General features: G+C 44.5%; 1 protein-coding gene and 1 long non-coding RNA gene across 10 annotated transcripts in view; both read left to right on the top strand.

Moving 5' to 3' along the window:
- The window catches only part of GALNT7 (polypeptide N-acetylgalactosaminyltransferase 7), a 120,703-nt gene that overhangs the window by 71,279 nt on the left and 29,097 nt on the right, over positions 1 to 20,327 (top strand). The gene's annotated exons all lie outside the window — the stretch shown is intronic.
- On the top strand, positions 13,313 to 19,917 carry LOC146396500 (uncharacterized). The gene is made up of 2 exons (XR_014826559.1): positions 13,313 to 14,022; positions 14,376 to 19,917. It is a non-coding gene; the product is annotated as an uncharacterized LOC146396500 (long non-coding RNA).

Genomic DNA, 20,327 nt, shown 5'->3' with positions numbered 1-20,327 from the left:
CTTGTTGTTTCTTCACAGCCCTCCACCCTCGACCAGGGATTTAGAGTAAGCTCCCTGGAGGCTAGCTAGAAAAATATCCACGGAGGCACCACTTGGTACCCCCAAGTGACAGACACCTTGATGATGGTGTCGGGGCGACTTGGACTCTTCTTTCTGTCCAGGGTGAGTTCCCCCACCTGGAGCACTGACAAGGAGATGAAGGGGTACGGTACTTCTCCTATGGGAGCATCTGAGTTTTGGAGCTGGTGGTCATTTCAGAGCATTTGGTTCTTGTCCTCTGCCCTCAGTAGAGCCCCTCTTACCTAGAAGGCCCAGTGAATGTCAGACACTGGCCCTTTCCTCAGGGGCTGGCATGACCCCCAGGCTGCAGCTATCAGACGGTCAAATCAGCCTGTTCCCTTGCTGCCTCCATGTGCAGACCCTTCCTCAGGTGTTTGGTGAACGTGGAAGTGGTCCTGGGGTCCCTCTGCCTCCTCCTGCATGGTCACGTTTGAAAGTAACCACTGGGTCAGCGTATTTATGAAGACCTGGAGAAAGAAGTCTTTCTCTCTAGCTCCAGGAACAGGTGGTGGCTTCAGGATATATGCGTGGCCTCAAGGGACATCAGAGAAGCCAAGTGGAACATAAAGGTCGCGGAAGGCTGCTCTGGACTACCTTCCAGCCCTGGCAGCACTGCCCTGCAGTAGAAGAATGTGTCTCCAGGATCCACCCAAGGAGCACACGAGCTCTAGTCTCAAGGCCGCGTGGACACAGGGGTGGGCTTGATGGAGGTGCCCATCAGCAGTGATTTTTCCTGACTGATTTTGGTTCCTTAGGGCCCTGGTCTCCAAGCTCCCTGGGTTTCCAAGCCCTTTCCTTTAAGTCTCCTCCCTCCCGTCCTTTGCACTGGAGCAGAAGTGCCTGCACTGCAGCATCAAAGTCAGTCAGAAGTTGGACCAGAGTGTGGTGTGACTCAGGCAGCGAGACACTGTCTACATTTCAGAGAAACCATCTGCTTGAACCTGCTTATGTTAAGCCACCCAAAAGCTGGTGTTGAAGGAAGAGAAGCCCCCTACCTGTCCGTTTGTTCTGGAAGCACAGCAGCCACTCCAGGGAGCTTGCACCTTCTCAGGAGAAACCTCTTAGAGCCAGGTCTGCTCCTCCCCTGAGGGCAGTGAAAGCTCAGCACCTCCACAGATGCACTTGTAGTTGGATCTTCCCTCTGGAAAGGCTGGGACAGGACAGGTGCTGGTCCCACATCTGGGCTTCAGGCCATTCCACTCCTCGTCTGGATGTTGGGCTGCACCCCACCCACATTTGCAAGGCCTGTACTTGTCCTCAAGGCCAGAATGAGTCCGGAGTCAGCAGTGGTTTACTGGATGGGGGACCTTGAAGCAGAGTCCTTGAGCGACACCCACCTTGGGCAGCAGTCAGCGGGCAGGACAGGGCAGCCGTCCTCACCACACAGAAAGAGGAAGGGTATGTGGGGAATTAACATCAGCAGTTACCAGGGAAACCAGCAGAGGAAGCACGGCCCTCTCTGGCCCTTTGATAGACTATCAAGGTGGAAATGTTCTAATCTAAAGATGAGAACCATCACCAACTGGGGCCAGGTGATGGCATTTACTAATTAGGCTCCGTGATTCAGGGATGGCGGGTCAGGTGGGAAGGCTGTGAGTAAGGCAGGGGCTGGTCTGACAGGCAATGTCCAGAGGGCAAGAGAACAGCCATCTTGGGGGCCTGACCCTCCGCTGAGGCAGTACTGTGACAGTGCCTTCAACCCTGACGGTGGATTCTTGGAGAGAGCTGGAGAGCAGGGTCAGCAGCAGCACTGTTTTTTTCCTCAAACAAGGATGTAGAAGGAGTGAGAGGAATAACTCAAGCAACTTCCTGAAGGCACTTCTGACCACCTTTGCTTACTTCGAGCTGAACATGTTAAAAAAAATGCACTTTGTCTATCACCAAAGAATGACTCTTGTTATCCAGCGTTGCCTTGAGCTGTGGTGTAGGTTGCAGACGCAGATCAGGTCTGGCATGGCTGTGGCTTTGGTGTAGACTGGCAGCTGTAGCTCCAATTAGACTCCTAGCCCGGGAATTTCCTTATGCTGCATGTGTGGATCGAAAAGGCAAAAAAAAACCCAAAAAAACAAACAAACAAAAAAACCACACAAAAGGCAGTGGAGGCTGATGATGACACTTTCAGAATTTGGTTCTTATTTATCTGAGCTTTATCCTAAGCTCTTCATCCTGCTCTCCTGAATTTCCCGTATTTCCATTCCCTTTCCTTTGAACCAAGAGAATTACTAATACTTGTGAGGGAAATTATTTTAAGTAGCAAGAAAAATATTGATAATGCTTATATTATTCACCTGTGAAGATAATTTTACACTGTACTGATCAGGATCATCGTAGACATTGGTATTTTAGCTGTATCAGCAGGTATCAGAATGAATCATATGAAGGGAAAACATATAGCAATATACCTGTTTAACCCGTTGGCCTGTTCACAGCCTGTAGACCAGCAGTTCTTCAGCTTTCTGGTCTCAGTCCCCCTTCACATGCTTAAAAATTATTGAGGTCCCCAAATTACTAAGCTTTTGTTAATATGGGCTGTGTCACAACTTCCCATATTGAATTCAAAACAGAAGTTTTAAATTATTCGGTTAAGAATAATAATGAAAACCTACTACATGTTAACATATTTTATGAAAATTAACTAGATTCTGCGTCCCCACCCCCAAAACGTCTCATAAGAGTGGAATTGCCCTGGGTTTTTACAGTTCCTTTAATGTCTGGCTTACAGAAATAGTCTGCCCCTGTGTTGTCTAGGATGATGTGTATGGAGAAAATATGGCCTTGCACAGACATGAAATTGAAATTGGGGAGTGTTTCTTAATACCTTTTCAGATAATTGTGGATATTCTTCCTTGACACTGCACCAAAACAAAACAAGCGATGGTTTCTTAAAGGCGTTGCCGCATAGAATCTGAAATCCGTCAGAAGACTTCTCACTACCCCGTTGGCTGTCAGTCTCCCTTAGACGGGTCTCCTACCCGTCTCCTACCTTAGCATCTGTGGTGGTCATCTGGAAATTACCAGTTTCCGGAGAAATGACAGTCTCACTCTGCAACAACCAGCAAGCCCCGTTCATTAATATCATCATCAACCTCAGAAGTCTTTACTCCTGGGAGGCTGTCATAATTCAGAGAGTCTAGTTTTGCTTGAATCTCTGAATTATGCAGATGATGTCAGTTGTTTTCCTTGAAGTGATGGGCTGCCTTCATTTGTGTTTGAGAAAATGCCATATAACCAGGTCTGGATGAGTGCAGTTTACCTGCCTTCTCCGAGGGAGGTGGCAGGTCACCTGGAGCTTGGTACACAGCTCTTCCTGGTGACGGCCAACCCCCCAGGTGGAGCAGAGTCCTTTATACACGCTCTGTCTCACAGGACATCAAAGGCGTGTACTCATGGGTGAGATTTAATAAAAGCAATAGGAGTTCCTGTGGTGCCTTAGTGGTTAACGAATCCGACTAAGAACCATGAGGTTGGGGGTTCAATCCCTGGCCTCACCGAGTGGGTTAAGGATCTGGTGTTGCCATGAGCTGTGGTGTAGGTCGTAGAAGTAGCTCGGATCCCGCGTTGCTGTGGCTGCGGTGTAGGCTGGTGGCCACAGCTCCGATTAGACCCCTAGCCTGGGAACCTCCATATGCAATGGGTGCAGCCCTTAAAAAAAAAAAAAAAAGACAAAAAAAAAAAAAAAAAAGTAGAAGCAATAAATCTTCACCCAGGAAGAACGCCCTCTCCATCCAGCACACACAGTGTAAATGGCACTGGCTTTCCTTTGGGTGTGGGAGCGTGAGGAATACCGTGACCCCAAGGACCTTTTGGTGCTGTTACCTTGATTCATGCTGAGGCGTCAGCGGTTTTATCCACCTTTGCTTTTGTACCATCAGATTAAGATCAAACTAGGGAAAAGGTAATAAGGTCTTAATACTATCATGAAAATAACTTTGATCTAATAACCAAACTCCTAAAAGTGTCTTGGGTCCCCAGAGGACTGTTACCCTTTGGAAACCACTGTTACAGATTTTAGAAAAAGCTAGATGACTAATAAAAAGAAAAGTGAGACTCTTCACAAAAAATGTTGTCTTCAGTCTTCTAGTTTGCTCACTGCCAAGTACAGTGTCATTTTACAGAGTTCAGGGAGCTAGATCTCTTATACCTGATTCTTTGGTAACATTGCCAGATTCCATGGTTAGCAGTGATTTAGATAATTACTTAATCCAGAATTTAATTGAACGTTTATTATTAATTAACTGATAAACAAGAACTTGGTTTTGTATTACGGAAGTGGTAGAACACCTGCAAAAGGGTGGGTGACCCAAGAGTATGAGAGAGAGCCTATCTCTAAACTTAATTACATGGGGATAATGGATAAAGTAACAGCAAAAAGATGACCAGCTTTAATAGTCCTGGGACAGGAATGTTTTTTTAAATGTAGAATGTTTTTTATGGTAGAACCAACTTCCAAATGTGGAGTAGATTACCCTCATCATGATAATTTAATTTAAATGAGGAGTCCCTGATGGCTCAGTGCGTTAATCTGGCATTGTCAGTGCTGTGGCACAGGTCGCTGCCATGGCACAGGTTCAATCTCTGTCCTGGGAACTTCTGCATGCAGTGGGCAAGGCCAATAATAATGTTAATATAATAATAATAAAGTTTAAATGATTGAGAAAGGAACTCACGAGAGAAAACAGAGATTCGGACCCCATGAGTCAAGTTCAACAGTTTATAGGTTGGGTACTTTATTATATCAATATTTTGTATTGATCACAGTTTCAGGAATTCATAGCACAGTGCACGAAAGCTGTATTTTCTAAATTCTAGAGATCATACACTAGGGTAAATATCAACAGATTATATAAAAGCATCATAAGGTGAAGTCAGTAGTTTTAACATGATGACAGTGTTTGGTCAGACATTATTCATGTGACATAAGTTAGCTTCTAAAGTGTTCATTCATTGGTGGGGGACATCCACAAAGCTAATCAATGCCACACTTTCCCCTTAGGCAAATTATCAGACAAAAATGGTATTTTATTATCTGCAGTGTTTATAATTACATTTTGAAGTTAGTCTTAGGACCAAGTTTTTAATGAGGATAATATAGCACCTTGAGGGTGTAACTGATTATTTTCAGCTCCTTCCGTTTAAAACAAAAGAGTCTTCTGTATATAAGCAGTAAGAAGGCACTTAGTATTTTATTCTCGTGATTGTAAAACTTTCAGCAGATACACAGTGGAATCACAGGAATTCACTCGGACCCAAAGGGACTAGGACCTTTGGTTATGATACGAGACAGATGTCATTGACAGAGCCAACCCCACAAGGATTATTTTTGCCATCAGTGTCCTTTATAAGGTCCAGTATGTGGGTTACACACCTCTGGTGTGGATTCGGTGTCTGTCCTAGTGGGCAGGGTTCTCAGGTCACACTCCCCACAGCCCACTCTGAGCCTCAGGCGCCTCATCTGTGAGGAGACGAGTCAGTGTTTCCATCACAGAATCCACAGAATCCTTTCTCTCGGGGCTCCTTCTGTAGCAACTCTGTGCTCTGGTTCTTGCATCTCCTTAGAATACCAGGCTCCTCGGCCCAATGTGGAAACCTCTCAACCGGGCATCTGCCAAGGTCTTTGCCATTTAAAAAGTGGTTCCTCCTATGATTCTGTGTTCTCCCCTTGGTCTTCCACAAGCTTCTCTCAATGGAAAGCTGAGTAGCCAGTAGGCAGCTGGTGTGCAGCTGTCCACACTCACTTAGTGGAGTTTGGGGCCCTGCCTCTGCCCCCTGGAGCCCCAGGCCCCTGTCAGGTGATAGCTCTCCTTGAGCAGTAACAGTAGGTGCTGTGTCCATGCAGACCCCAGCCCCATGGTACCATGCACTGGGGACAGGACCCACACCGGGTGTCCTGCCCCAACACTGTACCCGCCCTGCCTTTCCTCATGCAAGGAGGTGTTTTCTCGACCCTTGTCACCGTCGCTCACACCCTTGGTCCCCCCTGCTCTGTCAGCTTCCCCACACAGATCAGACTCATTTGCTCTTTTTCCTTTTTCTTTCTTTTTTTTTTTTTTTTTTTTTTTTTTTTTTTTTTTTTTGTAGTAGTCTCTGTTGTGTACAGCCTACTATAGACCTATTAGAAGCCCAGGCCTCAGAGGAGAAAAGGTAACGAATCAACGACTCATCTCGCTTGTGATCTCACAGGTGTTCAGTCGTGGGTTCCATTGCCAGGGTTTAATGAACTAAAAGGTTTTCCGAAATTGTGGTTTGAGAATTCCTAGCATCTGCCTTCTTCAGGATGAGAATGAACATACCCTATCGGTGCTCACCTTCCAGTTCTGTTCCATCTCCGAGCATAACCCTTTTGATAACTCATGGCAGCCCACTTTTGGTTATTCATTAATCTCTAGACAATTTGGTTTTCTGGAAAATTACAATGAAACGAAGATATAAGAGAGAAGTAAAGAGAATTCACTTAATACAGGAAAAGAGGGAGACTAATGATATCTAGAAATAGCATTACCAAATTCCTCCTCCACAATATTTATTAATGACACATGTGCCAATTATATTACATGCTAAACCAGCAACCTGGCTTCCTACTACCTTTATGAAGATAAATTGATACTGATACTCCAGAAATTGCTTGTTCTGCCAATTAATAAAGGCTAACTGTTGTACATTTTTTTTTGTCTTTTGTTTTTTTAGGGCTGAACCCTAAAAAGGAGGTTCCCAGGCTAGGGGTCAAATCAGAGCTGTAGCTGCCAGCCTACGCTACAGCCACAGCAACTTGGGATCCAAGCCTCGTCTTCAGCCTACACCACGGCTCACAGCAATGCCAGATCCTTAACCCACTAAGTGAGACCTGGGATGGAACCCATGTCCTCATGGATCCTAGTTGGGTTCGTTAACCACCAAGCCACGACGGGAACTCCTGTTGTACATTCTATACTCTTTTCCAGAGCTATCTTCAGAGTTTTACAGTTGAGTCTTCCAAACGTGATCTAGTATATATCCTCATTTTGCTGTAGGAACATTACTATCAGCCAGTGTTTAAGACCTACCATAAGTAAGTGTTAGCCAGCCTGTGGTGATAACTCCTTCAATACCAAATGGTTCTCTGTTGGGAAGTTATTTGCTAAATAACTCCAGCTGAAAGTTACCATGCTGCATACACCTTTTCCTGAGTCATGACCAGGATCAGAGTCGGCCTATGGAAATTCGAGTTCTCCTTGGGGTCAGGTGACTTCCTTGTCGAAATTAGAGCACGTGGGGAAGGCACATAATCACTCAGTGAGTGATGAGACTGGAACAGGAGATGACTCAGTAAACATTTTAAGGAATGTTTGCAAAGTGTGATCTTCAAATCAGTGTTGAACTTAAATTCCCAGCTTGGTCTCCACACAGCTGACAAGTGAGGCTAACTTGTGTTTTGGTATCAAGCCACTGGTCCCCACGGGCAGCCTCCATGAAAACAGCCCAGTGGGTCTTCTCACTGCGTCTTCCAGGAGCCCCGCCCCGGAAGAAAGCCCCATCTGGTCTTCATGCCAAGAATAGTGTACTTTTTCTGAACAACCATTTCGTTCAGCACAGTCCTGACCGTGTTTCCCTGATAGAAAATTCAAGCCCAGTGTGGCCCCACCCATTATAAGTGTGGGATGAAATGGGTGCAAGGCTGCGGTGCGGCCCAGCTTGGACAGTGCCGCTCCAAGTGTGTTCTCTACAAATAGTGCCCAGGATGTGCATGAAGGAGCCCTTGGCCCCCTGGCAGGTACTTTCAGAACCTCATTTTTGCTTCCTCCCTTTCTTCCTCATTTATTTTATCCATCTTTCACCCTCCTGCTTTAAAGTCTGGTAATGCTGTATTCTGTGTTTCTTCGTAAGCTGCTCCTTTGTGGAATAAGTTCCAGGTGCAAACCTGTGTTTGTTCATGTCCCTTGTGTCTTTATGTCCACTCCATGGCACCTAGATCCTCCTCCTGCTAGTGCTGGTTGTCTCAGCCCAGGTATGTTGGCATTTAGGCTGGTGCTTCTATAAAATCAGAATAGGGCACGTGAGCTTATATGTGAGATGAGAGTCCAGTAGAGCTGGAAGCTTCTGGCCTCTGCTGTGAAAGATTCTTTCTCCTTTCCTGGGGAGTTTGGAGAAACGTACAAGAACATACGTCCAGGACTAGGGTTCCCTGCCAGATTTTTTTTCCCTGTGTGGTTTGGCATTTCAGATCATCAATGAACACATCTGTCCAGATATGCTTTCCCTTCCAGGAAAAAGACTATTTGACAACCACCCAGCCACTGAGCCGAGCATTCCCATGCTGAGCCCTGGAGTCAGACAGGAATCAGCCCCCTGTTAGTGACTGAGTGTCCCCTAGAGTGTTGTGTGAGAATAAGGAATTTGTTTTTAGGCATATATTTGTAATTCTTAGTAAGTCTGTGGTTTGGGAGAAAGAATCTTACAGTCAAAAGATTTATTCCTAAACCTTGCCTTGTCACTAGCTGGGACTTTGAACACATCATGTAACCGGGTAGGGCCTGTTTCCTTCCATCTGGAAGGAATGGCCTCAAGACCTGCCCACCTTCCCCCCCCACCGCCCCCACCGGGCTGTGGGGACACAGAGGTATGCGATCCCGGGTGAACACACTCTGGACGTGGTATAGTCTATTGGAACTGCATCTCCCCAGCCACCTGGGGCTGAATGACATCGCTGTCGCCAACAGTAAAAACACCACCTGTCTGGCCCAAACCCTCTTCCTGTGCTAGAATCGGGCCCCTTGTGTTCTTCCCAGCTATATCTTGGGGAGTCCTTGGGATTTTTGACTGCATTGGGAAGGAATCTTTCTGGATTTCTCCCTGCAGGTGCTACCCACCAGCCAGCATTCCCAAGACCCTCAGGCTGGTGTCCCTATGCCACCCTGGTCCTCAGCACAGGGCAGAGTCTCACTGTGGAGCCAGGCTGGCACCTGCCACTGGAAAGTGGTCACTGTCCCTTAAAGCACGTCTGAGTGGAGCACATGCCCACCCACTACCTGGCTTGTCAGGATACTTGGGTGGGCGCCCCCCTGGTACGGCAGAGGTGGAGGTGTTGGGAGCCGTCCTCCCAGGGTTTGTGTGCACCACCCAGTGCTGCTCGCTGCACAGCCACTCGCTGCGTGGCCCAGTGATGCTGTAGCCTCAGGAAGACTCTGCTGCCAGCAGCCGTGCGTTCCGACCCAGCTGTGACTGTCCAAGGGTCGCTGACGGGTAAGCTGGTGCAGGTGAGGAATGGACAGCTGTCCCCACTACTGGAGGACCCCTGGAGCAATTCCAGGGAACTGCCTGCCTTGGAAGTGGAAATTGTACAGATGTGGCTTTTCCGAGAGCCCTGGGTCACAGGAGGCCACCACTGGTCTGGGCAGATAATGATGCTACTGTTTGTTATGTGAGATACGTAAGACAGTGTTGTTGTTGTTGCTGTTTTATTTTATTTTTTATTTATTTTTTTATTTTTTTGTCTTTGCCATTTCTTGGGCCTCTCCCGTGGCATATGGAGGTTCCCAGGCTAGGGGTCCAATCGGAGCTGCAGCTGCCAGCCCACGCCAGAGCCACAGCAACGCAGGATCCGAGCCACATCTGTGACCTACACCACAGCTCATGGCACCGCTGGATCCTTAACTCACTGAGCAAGGGCAGGGATTGAACCCGCAACCTCACAGTTCCTAGTCGGATTCATTAACCACTGCGCCATGATGGGAATGCCCATGTTGCTGTTTTAAAGTGGTGGTTTTTACCAGCTCTTTTCGTAGCTTCTTGCCTTGAGAATCAGCCATGACGAACTAGAGAATTGCTGGTCCAAAGGACCAAGTCATGCTCTGCTAAGAACTCCCCCTTTCCTCCAACATAGTGGTCTCTTAGATGTGAAATAAACCCTGAGCCCCTCAACTTTCTACCTCAAAAAATGACGTTGAGATGCAGCCACCTGGTCAGAACTGGGGGCCCCTCAACTCTCTACCCCAAAAAATGACGTTGAGATGCAGCCACCTGGTCAGAACTGGGGGCACCTGTCCTAACAGCTTGCACACAGGACAAACATGTTTTTTACTTTAAATTGAGCTGCTTGGGAGTGTGAGCTAAAACCACCCATGGTCACCACCTTCATACCATTCTATTTTTTTTTTTCTTCTGATTATGCACCATACAGGGCACACCAAAGCAAGCATGGCAGACAGCTGTACTTCCTCAGTTACCAAGTTTTATCTGAAGGGTGGTGTTCTTGAAAAACATTTGCAGAACCAGCCATTAATTCTTTGTCTGTTGATTTTGACTTTCAACCCCAGTGGAGCACAGGTTAAAGATTTATTACTCTCCTTTTCATTAGTATTCATTGATGAAGAAAATGTGTGGTATTTTGTGATATAGTACCACACTGAGAAAAGGAGTATTCCTGGGAAAGTTTTTGAAATGAAGTCAACCAATATGTATTGAATATTAACATAATACATGAAAATGCTCTTCTGGCTGTGAGCAGAACTTGTGGTGATTAGCTTTGCTGACATTTTCATCTTGTAGGTGGTGAAGCAAGAATGAATTCTCTTATACAGACTTAATCTTGACCTTCAAAGGAAAACTGATTTATGAGAAGGATGGATGAGAACATTGAGGAAAAGTAACTAGACCATCCTGGAGTTTATAATCAAAGAAAGGGATACAACATTTTCAGGGCATAGAGGTGGTTTTGAGAAAATGATTAAATACAAAATAATTTATCGTGCTTCAATTTTGTCTGCCCAGTCAAAAGAAAGCCTATATTAGCAAGAAGGGAATGATCTACATGGGCGGGGGGGGGGGGAGTCAAAGAAAAGATGTGGTCATTGTAGCCCCCTCTATTCTTAGGAGAGGGAGTCCAAGTCTGAACTTAGTGTGTTCAGCAAACCCCTACTGTGAAAGTGGATGCATGGGGCTTTCAAAGCCAGTAAGATGATCAGATTTCATGTTTGCCAAGCAACTTCCAATGGTAGCCAGAATCTGCAGGCAGATTTTCTAGTGATGACTAAGCAACATGGAAATTTATGGGGTTTTCTGACTTCAAATTAATATTTTATATCAGCCTCCTATTTGGTTAGCATACGTAATTTTGTTATGCTTAATCAATTTTTTGGTGCACTCACAAAAGTTATTTTTAGGACCTACCAAATAATGCCATCTGGTGAAAACGTCTCTAGCTCCTCTTTCTGTAACTTCAGCAGTAACCACAGAGGGAGAGCTCTAGTCATCTCAGAGTTTAAGAGATGGATGATGGATGGATGGAGAATGGCTCTAAGTTTAATTCTATGAGGACGTGTACATAGTGAACTGAAATTTATAAAAATGTGAAGAATAGCATTTTAGACATGGATTATTTGCCTGAGACAAATCTACTCAACTAGTTTAAGATTTTTTTTTGAAAAGTCAAGAGTGTTGGCGGAGGAGTGTGGGGATGAGCTATGTTTGAGAGGATGGAGAGGGATGAGAGGATGGAGGAGTATCTCCCAGAGCCCAAGGCCAGGACCTGCCTGATTGAATCAGGAAGTGAAAAGCTGAGAACAGGGGTCCTGGGCTCTTTCTCTCCAAGGGCTCAGGATTCTCCTTTCTGCTTCTGTCTTTCTCTGCTTCTCCATGAAAATAGCTGCCCTGCCCTTGTCTCACATGATCATTGAAGAACCTAACAGAAGCCAACTAGAGTTTCAGAAGCCTGAAGTCCAAGGAGAGGAGCTGTGACAGGTCCCCTTGGGCCAGTGTCCCTGCTCGTCCATCCTGCTGGACCAGTCCTGCTGTTAAGAAGATCCTTAGAGAAGGGGACTGGGTGGGGCTGAGACGGCAGCTTTCAGAGAAGCAGGAGGCATTCGGGCAGCGTCCCAAGTAGTGTCTGCCAAAGACAGCCCCCCCAAATTATCTTAAAAATCTGTTTGGCATAAAATAAAAAGCAAAACATAGACAGATTACTAGGGCATATTATATGTTTTAACACATGAGAGAATTTTGTTTCTTAACTATTGGCAGTAGTGATCTCTGTATTCAAAGTTTTGTAGCCAACATGTTCGGAGGGAATTACATTTGAATATAATGAGCATAGATAAGAAAGCTTTTAATCACATTGACTCTGTTGAAGAGTTCAAAGTCTGTATAGCACTAGACAGTGAAGAACTTTCCAGGTGAGTCTGAGAGGAAGTGCTGTCACTAATACAGAGGAACTGTGGGCAAGAAGAGAGATTTTCAGCAATTGGAGGTGGGAACACAGTGCCTCGTATTTTCCAAAAGGAAGAGAGAAAGCTTAGTTCTGGAAGCCTAACATCGTACACGGTTAGGACCCCAGGACAGCTCACCATGCAGACTGAGAACATAGCCCTCACCACGTGCCAAGTGGCCTGCAGAAGGGAGTCAGAGCGAATGAGTAATGCCGGTGTCTGAAAAGTGACTGTGTGATATCCAGCACATCTTGAATTAGCAGGATGTTTGAGTCAAGTTTTCAGATCCTTGTGGACAAGATAAAGAAAAGGATGTGAATGATAGTGCGGTTCAGTGATGAACAGAGTGACAGAACCTCTCAAGGACTGCATGTAGCCTTAAAGCACCAAATTTAACCTTCTCATATTTGTCCATGTACACAGTGGGTACAGAGCTAGACATCATACTAATCTTGTCTTCAACATAGAAAACTAGGAGGAATGGTTATACATACCTGTTGTCAAAATCATCAAAGGGGGAGTTCCCATTGTGGCTCAGGGGGTTAAGGACCCGACTAATATCCATGAAAATGTGGGTTTGATCCCTGGCCTTGCTCAGTGGGTTAAGGATCTGTTATTGTTGCAGGCTGCAGCATAGGTCACAGATGTGGCTCAGATCTGTCATTGCTGTTGCTGTGGCTGTGGTGTAGGCCAGCAGCTACAGCTCCAGTTCAACCTCTCTGTGCCTCAGGTGCAGCCCTAAAAAAAAAGGAAAAAATAAAATAAAAATCGTCAAAGGAAACAGAGCCTGCTGGAGCACGCATCTAAACCAACACTAGAAAATGCAATAAATGTAAACATGGTTTATGCCAACTGCAAAAATGCAGAATGAGAAACATTGGGCTTAATAATAATCTGGAAAGAAAATTTCTAGGGGCTTTTGCGCTAGCAATATGATGTCAGAAAAAAGAAATACAGTGCTAATGTAGTATTAAATACTTAAAAGGAATTATATTCTGACTAAGGGTTGTAATACTGCCCCCCTGTGTTGGCTAGTTTACACTTGAGTTATTACCGCCACCTTTTCTGGGAAAGACATTGACAAAAGGGAGCTCATCCAGAGGATGGTCCCCAGGAAGTTTATCATTTCCTTTGTGCTGAGATTCTTTATTTTGCCCTGTGTAATGAGCTGTACTGAATAAAATCTACCACAGCGTTTTCTCAAGGAGTTGACTTTGTATCTTCCAAAGTGCAAAGAAAGTACCTGATGAAATCCTCTCCCCTGAGTCTGTTGAGCTTGAGTGACTGGTATTGATTCTCCTTCCCTTGAAAATGCATTTTGGTTTTCAAATGCTAACTTAAAGTTTATATCCTACATCACTACTTTGTTTAGCCATTGGGTGCCAGCACTGTTTCATGTGTAAGCATTTTTTCCACTATATTTTATCATGGACAAAAGAGGTTTTAGATGGAGGCAGGGAAGATTTTCAATTTATTTAAAAATAAAAATGAATAGTTAAAGGGGAAAAAAAAAAAAACCCAGTGTTTCTTTCCCAAATTGAGGATTATTTCCTATGCCTAAAAAATCTTCCTTGTTAGGAGTTCTGCTGCTGTGGCACAGTTGGTTAAAAATCTGACTGCAGTGGCTACAGAAGTGCAGGTTTGATCCCTGGCCCAGGAACTTCCAAATGCAAAGGGTGTAGCCATAAAAAGAAAAAAAATCTTCCTTGTTAGACTTAGGCTGCTTGCAGAATTAAAGGAAGAAAATCTGAAATGACTATTGAGACACTTAGTGAATGATCCAGGAGTAAAGTATACAGCCTTTAAATGCGTTGAGATGAGTAGTTTCTACCATAAACACACAAGCATATGCATGTACACACATCACTATAGATTAATGATAGTATATATGGACTGCAGGGACTTGCAACCTAAAAATGTTAAGTTTTTCATAGTTTGTTGAATTAGATATTGTTTATTGATAAATCCTAAATACATAAAGGCTACAAACTACATGTACCATCAAACTACAGATGGTGAAAAAAAACCTAGCTGGGACAGGAAAAAATGGAAGGAAATTGTTAACAGGCATTTCATTTTCAGCCTTGAAATCTATTTTTGGTGTTTTTCTTTTTAGGTCCGCACCCGCGGCATATGGAGGTTCCCACGCTAGGGGTCTAATTGAAGCTACAGCTGCCAGCCTACGCCACAGCAAGGCAGGATCTGAGCTGTGTCTTCGACCTACACCACTGCTCAGGGCAACACCAGATCCTTAACCCACTGAGTAAAGCTAGGGATCAAACCCGCAACCTCATGGTTCCCGGTAGGATTCATTTCTGCTGCGCCATGACGGGAAATCCTATTTTTGTTTTTTTAAGTTGCAGAAAAGTCATTCTGAAAATTCTTCATTCCCATCTTTCCTCCCCCTCCCCCTCCTCCTCATCCTGTAGCATATAGAAATTCCTGAGTTAGAGGTCAAATCCGAGCTGCAGCTGCTGGCCTGCACCATAGCCACAACAGCACTGGATCCAAGCCCCATCTATGACCTCCACCCAAGCATGTGGTAATGCCAGATCTTTAACCTGAGTGAGGCCAGGTATCAAACCCGTATCCTCACCAATACAATGTCAGGTTCTTAACCCACTGAGCCACAGTGGGAACTCCCTATCTTTTCTTCTGATAAAGCACCTGACCCTCACAGCTACAATGAAGAGATTCTGTAAAATTACTTTAATAAAAACTCTGCAGCTTGAATTGCTGCAAACCAGCGACCTGAATGTGAGTGTGTGCGGCCAGAGGTGTTGGTGTTGATGCTGGAGCAAGATCCTTTGGTGGTAGAGGGTTTTTAAGCCCCTTGGGAAATGAATTGCCAGAGGCAGAAATTACTCAAAAATCTATAACAAAACCCATCCATTGCAGCACTTATCCTGTTTCCATTGGCCCTTCTCCTTCTTAGGACTTACAGATTCTGTGTCAGTAAAAGTGAGAGAAACCATGCAGAACAGAGGTGTGACCTTGACACAGGGGTGTTTCTCTCCAGGCTCTGTGTTGTTGCAGCACTCTGTGTGCTCTACCCAGTGGCTGCCTCTCCCAGCAGGGAAGTCAGAAAAGCTGCCAGAGTCAAACTTTCTTCTGAGCCTCATTTAGCCTGATGGGGGCTGATGGAAGCTTGTGAGTCAAGCTAACAGTCCATGTGGGCCAAGGTCTCCTGGGCCAGCACCAGGGGCCTGTGGTACAGATCCCTCTCTGGTGCAGATCCCCCTCAGGATGCTCCTGGGCCCCAGGGGGTCTCACCTCCTCTCCTTTAGCATCTGGGTGACAGGAGGGTCACTTGGCCTTGAGGTTTTGGCCAGTTTGGCCCATACTCCCATCTCTGCTGCCCACTCCTGGCTAAGTAAGGTTCCCCTTGCTCCTAGGTGTACTGACCTTTCTTGTTGTCTGCCCTGGGGACCGCAGTCCCTCCCACGCCTCCCCTACCTTGGGCTAGCCTACACGTTGGCTCATGGAACCTAGGATCCTGTGATCCCTGCCTGAAGCCTTTACCGCTTAGCTTTGCTGCATGGCATCTTACTCTTTCCATGGTAGCTCCTGGCAGTCCTGGATCTGAACTCTTGCTGAAAGCAGGTAGAAACTTCCAGGCTCCCTGGCTCCATCTAGAGCTACGGGAGACTGGGAAAGGGGAATGTCTAACTCTCCCTGCCCAGTGCCCTCCAGCGTCATTTCTACCTGTGCAGGGCCATCTCCCCTGAAGTTCGGAAGGAAGGCCGGGCTCAGGCCCCTCCCTCCAGCTGCTTTTTCTCTCTTTTGTCATCTGGTTTCCTCCAGACTTCTAACCTTACCCACTGGAAGAGTTTCTGCCTCCCCTTTCTTTTTTCTTTTCTTTTTTTGGTCTTTTTGCCTTTTTAGGGCCACTCCCATGGCATATGGAGGTTTCCAGGCTAGGGGTCTTATCGGAGCTGTAGCTGCCAGCCTACACCACAGCCACAGCAGCGCCAGATCCGAGCCATGTCCGCAACCTACACCACAGCTCACGGCAACACTGGATCCTTAACCCACTGAGCGAGGCCAGGGATCAAACCCACAACCTCATGGTTCTTAGTCGAATTTGTTTCCACTGTGCCACAACGGGAACTCCCTGGACTGATTTATTCTTGAAAGCACCTCAAAATAGGATTGTAGAGTGGGGAGTAGACATTACTCAGAGGAGGAAACACTTCTAGAGGCATTTCAAAAATATCCCTAAAGCAATTCAATAAATATTTATGGAGCAGCTGCTGAGTGTTAGCTGGTGTGTGCAAAATAGATGCGGTGCCTATCCTCAGTAAGCTTACAGTCTTGAGCATTTTGTAGGAAAGATCCCCAAGCAAGGGCTAGAGATCTACAAACAAGGCCAATCATTGTAGGGTCAACTGAAATGTCCATCAGTTAGGAAAAGGATTTACATAAATTATGAAACAGCCATCCTCTGGAATGTTATGCAGTCATCACAGAGAATTAGATAACAAGATAAATCTGTACATGCTCACGTGGAGGAAGAATCTATGCTTTTTATCTGAATATATCTATATATACACAGACATGTAAATACACACATTTACATGTCTGCATGAGCATAAAAAGATTTTAAGTAGTACACAACCAGCTAGTAACAGTGATTTCCTCCAGGTGGTGATATTTGATATAACTGGGGAGAGGAAAGGGAAGGGACTTTTATCTTTACTTTATAAACTTCTGTATTGTTCGAATTTTGTACAACAAATTGTATTGTAATTTTTTTCCAATTAAAAAAATTATACAATTTTTAAAGGTTACTTTCCAAGCCCAGTTATTTCAAAATATTAGGTGTATTCTCCATCTTGTACAATACATTCTTGAGCCAGTCTTACACCCAGTAGTTTATACCTCTTATTCACGCACCCCTCCACTCACCCTTCCCTTTCTCCAGTGGTAACCACTGGTTTGGTGTCTGTATTTCTGAGTCTGCTTTTTTTTTTGTTATATTCACTAGTTTCTTGTATTTTTTAGATTCCACATATAAGTGATATCATACAGTATTTGTCTTTCTCTGTCTGACTTATTTCACTTAGCATAATACCTGCAAAGTCCATCCGTGTCACTGCAAATAGCTACGTGGGATCTGAGCTACATCTGTGACCTACTGATGAATGGTGGCCATTCTGACAAGTGTGAAGTACTATCATGGTCTTAATTTGCTTTTCCCTGATGATTAGCAACGTTGAGCTTTTTTTTATGTGCCTACTTGCCATCTGCATTTCCTTTTTGGAAAAAAGTTTCTTCAATTCCTCTGCCTATTTTTTTTTTTTTTTTTCTTTTTATGGCCATACTTGTGGCATATAGAAGTTCCTGGGCTAGGGGTCAAATTGGAGCTGCAGCTGCCAGCCTACGCCAGCACCACAGCAATGCTGGATCCAAGCCACATCTGTGACCTAGCTTTTAGCAATGCGCTGAGTCCTTAACCCATTGAGAGAGGCCAAGAATTGAACATGCATCATGGACACTGTGTTGGGTTGTAAACCTGAACCACAACGGGGAACTCCCTTCTGCCCATTTTTAATTGGGTTGTTTGTCTTTTTGTGTGTGTGTGTGTGCCTGCAGCATGCAGAAATTAAGAATCAGTGACAGTGCCTGATCCTTAACCCAGTAGGCCACTAGGGAACTCAAAGAGTTGTTTGTCTTTTTGATGCTGAGTTATATAACCTGTTTATATATATGTTGGCTGTAATACCTTACCAGTCATATCATTTGCAAATATTTCTTTTGTTTTTGTCAGTGGTTTCCTTTGCTGTGCAAAACTTTTAAGGTTAATTAGGTCTCATTTGTTTATTTTTTTATTTTGTTGTCTTTAGGAGACAACAAAATAAAATTCCCTTTTTTTGGTAATTTTTAAGACAAAGAAAATCAGAAAAATATGTACCTTGCACATGATCTAGTTTAGGTCTTTGGAGTTATTTCCAAACCTTTAAGAGGTGAGGAAGATGGGGGTTGGGTGGTGGTCTCTCTGCCAGTTTTTGCCCCTCATCCTATAGGAATTCAAGGTAGGGTGTCCAAACCTCCAACCATCTCCATGTGGAGTCTCTGGGACAGAAAGGTTGCCCCCATCACCCCTCTCATCTTCATTCCACCCTTTTCCTCCCCAGCATCATTCCCTCTATGTTTTCACCTCCTTTCTGTCTCCCATCCAAAGGCTTTATCTGCCTTGTTTCTCCAGGTTGTCATCTTTTGCCTTCGAAATTAGAAAGTTCCAAATCTCCTTGCATGACTGAAATATTCTCACCAATTCCAGAGTCTGTTGTAAATTAGAATTGGTGTCTCTCCCCTCCAGTTCTGTTTCTTGGAGCCCGAGGTTAGATTCAGAGGAAGAAAATTATTGCCTGAGTATTGTTTGTTTGGTTTTACAGTTTTGGAGGGGGCATTATTGCCCCTACTCATCCATAATGCCCACATTAGTCTCTACAGAAACACTCATTACATCTTTTTTCAAGATCTGTGTTCTTCCACTACAGTTATTCTGAAAGAGCTCTGTGCCCTCCCAGATTTGGAAAGTCCATCTTGGTGCTCAAGGGTGCCTTGCTCCCACCCCCTCCTTGGTCCTAGGGTGTCTCCAGGCTGCAAAGGGCAGAGAATAAGGGGGAAGAGAGCTTCCATTCCATAACTATAAGCTCTGGGGTGCCTTGTACTGACATTAATATTCAATGTCAGTGTCAATTTTTAGAACTTAGATCAGTTTTTAGCCATTCATGGATAGCTATCACTAGTAGTTTTTCTTTTCCTATTGTTTTACATTTAACAAGATTTCTTATAAAACTCCAGACAGCTTCAGCTTATGTCCTGACTTTGTTAACTTTCTAGCTGAGTGATCATAGTCAGTCATTTATCTCTGAGCCTCAATCCCCTCACCTGTAAAATGAGGATATTAATGTTTCTAACCTTATAGTGACAGTGAGAGGTTAATTAAGTTAATAAAAGTGAAGCACATGGAATAGTGCCTGACATATAGATATGTGCTGGCATTTGCTGTTTTACTGCAAATGCCCTTCTCTGTAACTTTTCTGCTTCAGTTTTTTTTATATTTTAATTATACCTTCCAAAGATACAGGTCTTCCTTCTATTCATTTTTTTTTTTAATCTGAATCACACGCATACAATTCATTGTGCTTTTATCTTTTCCTCTCCACTTCTTTGGTCTCAGTACTTTTTAAAATCATCCTTCTGGTCTCAACCTCACCTCTTGGCTCCAGGACGCCTTCCTGACCACCTGTCTTGAGGTTAAGTGAGGTCTACCTGTCAGATGCACTGTGGTTTCTTCACCAACACATGCAAAGTGCAGGTATTTGCTCCATGTTTGGCCTACTCTGTAGGACCATGAGCTTCACAAGGGCAGACACTGTGTCTGTTCCTCGGTGTCTAGCTTAGAATATAACTGGCACTTACTATTCATTTAACGAGAAAATGCTGATGTAAGAAATAAGATTAAATGGATTCCAGACAGTCTGATTTCTGTTTTTTTTTTAAAAATAAAAACCTCTAAGTCTCCGACATAAACGACAGCAACATCTTCTCAGATCCACCTCTTAGAATATTGACAGTAAAAACCAAAATAAACAAATGGGACTTGATCAAACTTAAAAGTTTCTGCATAGCAAAGGAAACCCTAAACAAAATGAAAAGACAACCCACACAATGAGAGAAAATCTTTGCAAATGAATCCACTGACAAGGGATTAATCTCCGAAATTTATAAATACCTCCTACCGCTCAATACCAAAAAAAAAAAAAACAACCCCGTCAAAAAATGGGCAGAAGATCTAAACAGACAATTCTCCAAAGAAGACATACAGATGGCCAAAAGACACATGAAAAGATGTTCAACATCACTCATTCTTAGAGAAATGCAAATCAAAACCACTCTGAGGTACCACCTTACACCAGCCAGGATGGCCACCATCAAAAAGTCTACAAACAATAAGTACTGGAGAGGGTGTGGAAAAAAAGGAACCCTAGTACACTGTTGGTGGGATTGTAAACTGGTGCAACCACTGTGGAAAACAGTATGGAGATTCCTCAGAAGATGAAAAATAAAACTGCCATTTGA

Source organism: Sus scrofa, chromosome 14, assembly GCF_054392235.1.
Source record: "Sus scrofa isolate SSC_HxYL_T2T_F1_AM1 chromosome 14, Sscrofa_HxYL_maternal_Yorkshire_Landrace_v2.0, whole genome shotgun sequence".
In the NCBI taxonomy this organism is placed as follows: domain Eukaryota; kingdom Metazoa; phylum Chordata; class Mammalia; order Artiodactyla; family Suidae; genus Sus; species Sus scrofa.
Note: the sequence above shows the minus strand (reverse complement) of the source record. Positions and strands in the feature narration are given on the sequence as shown.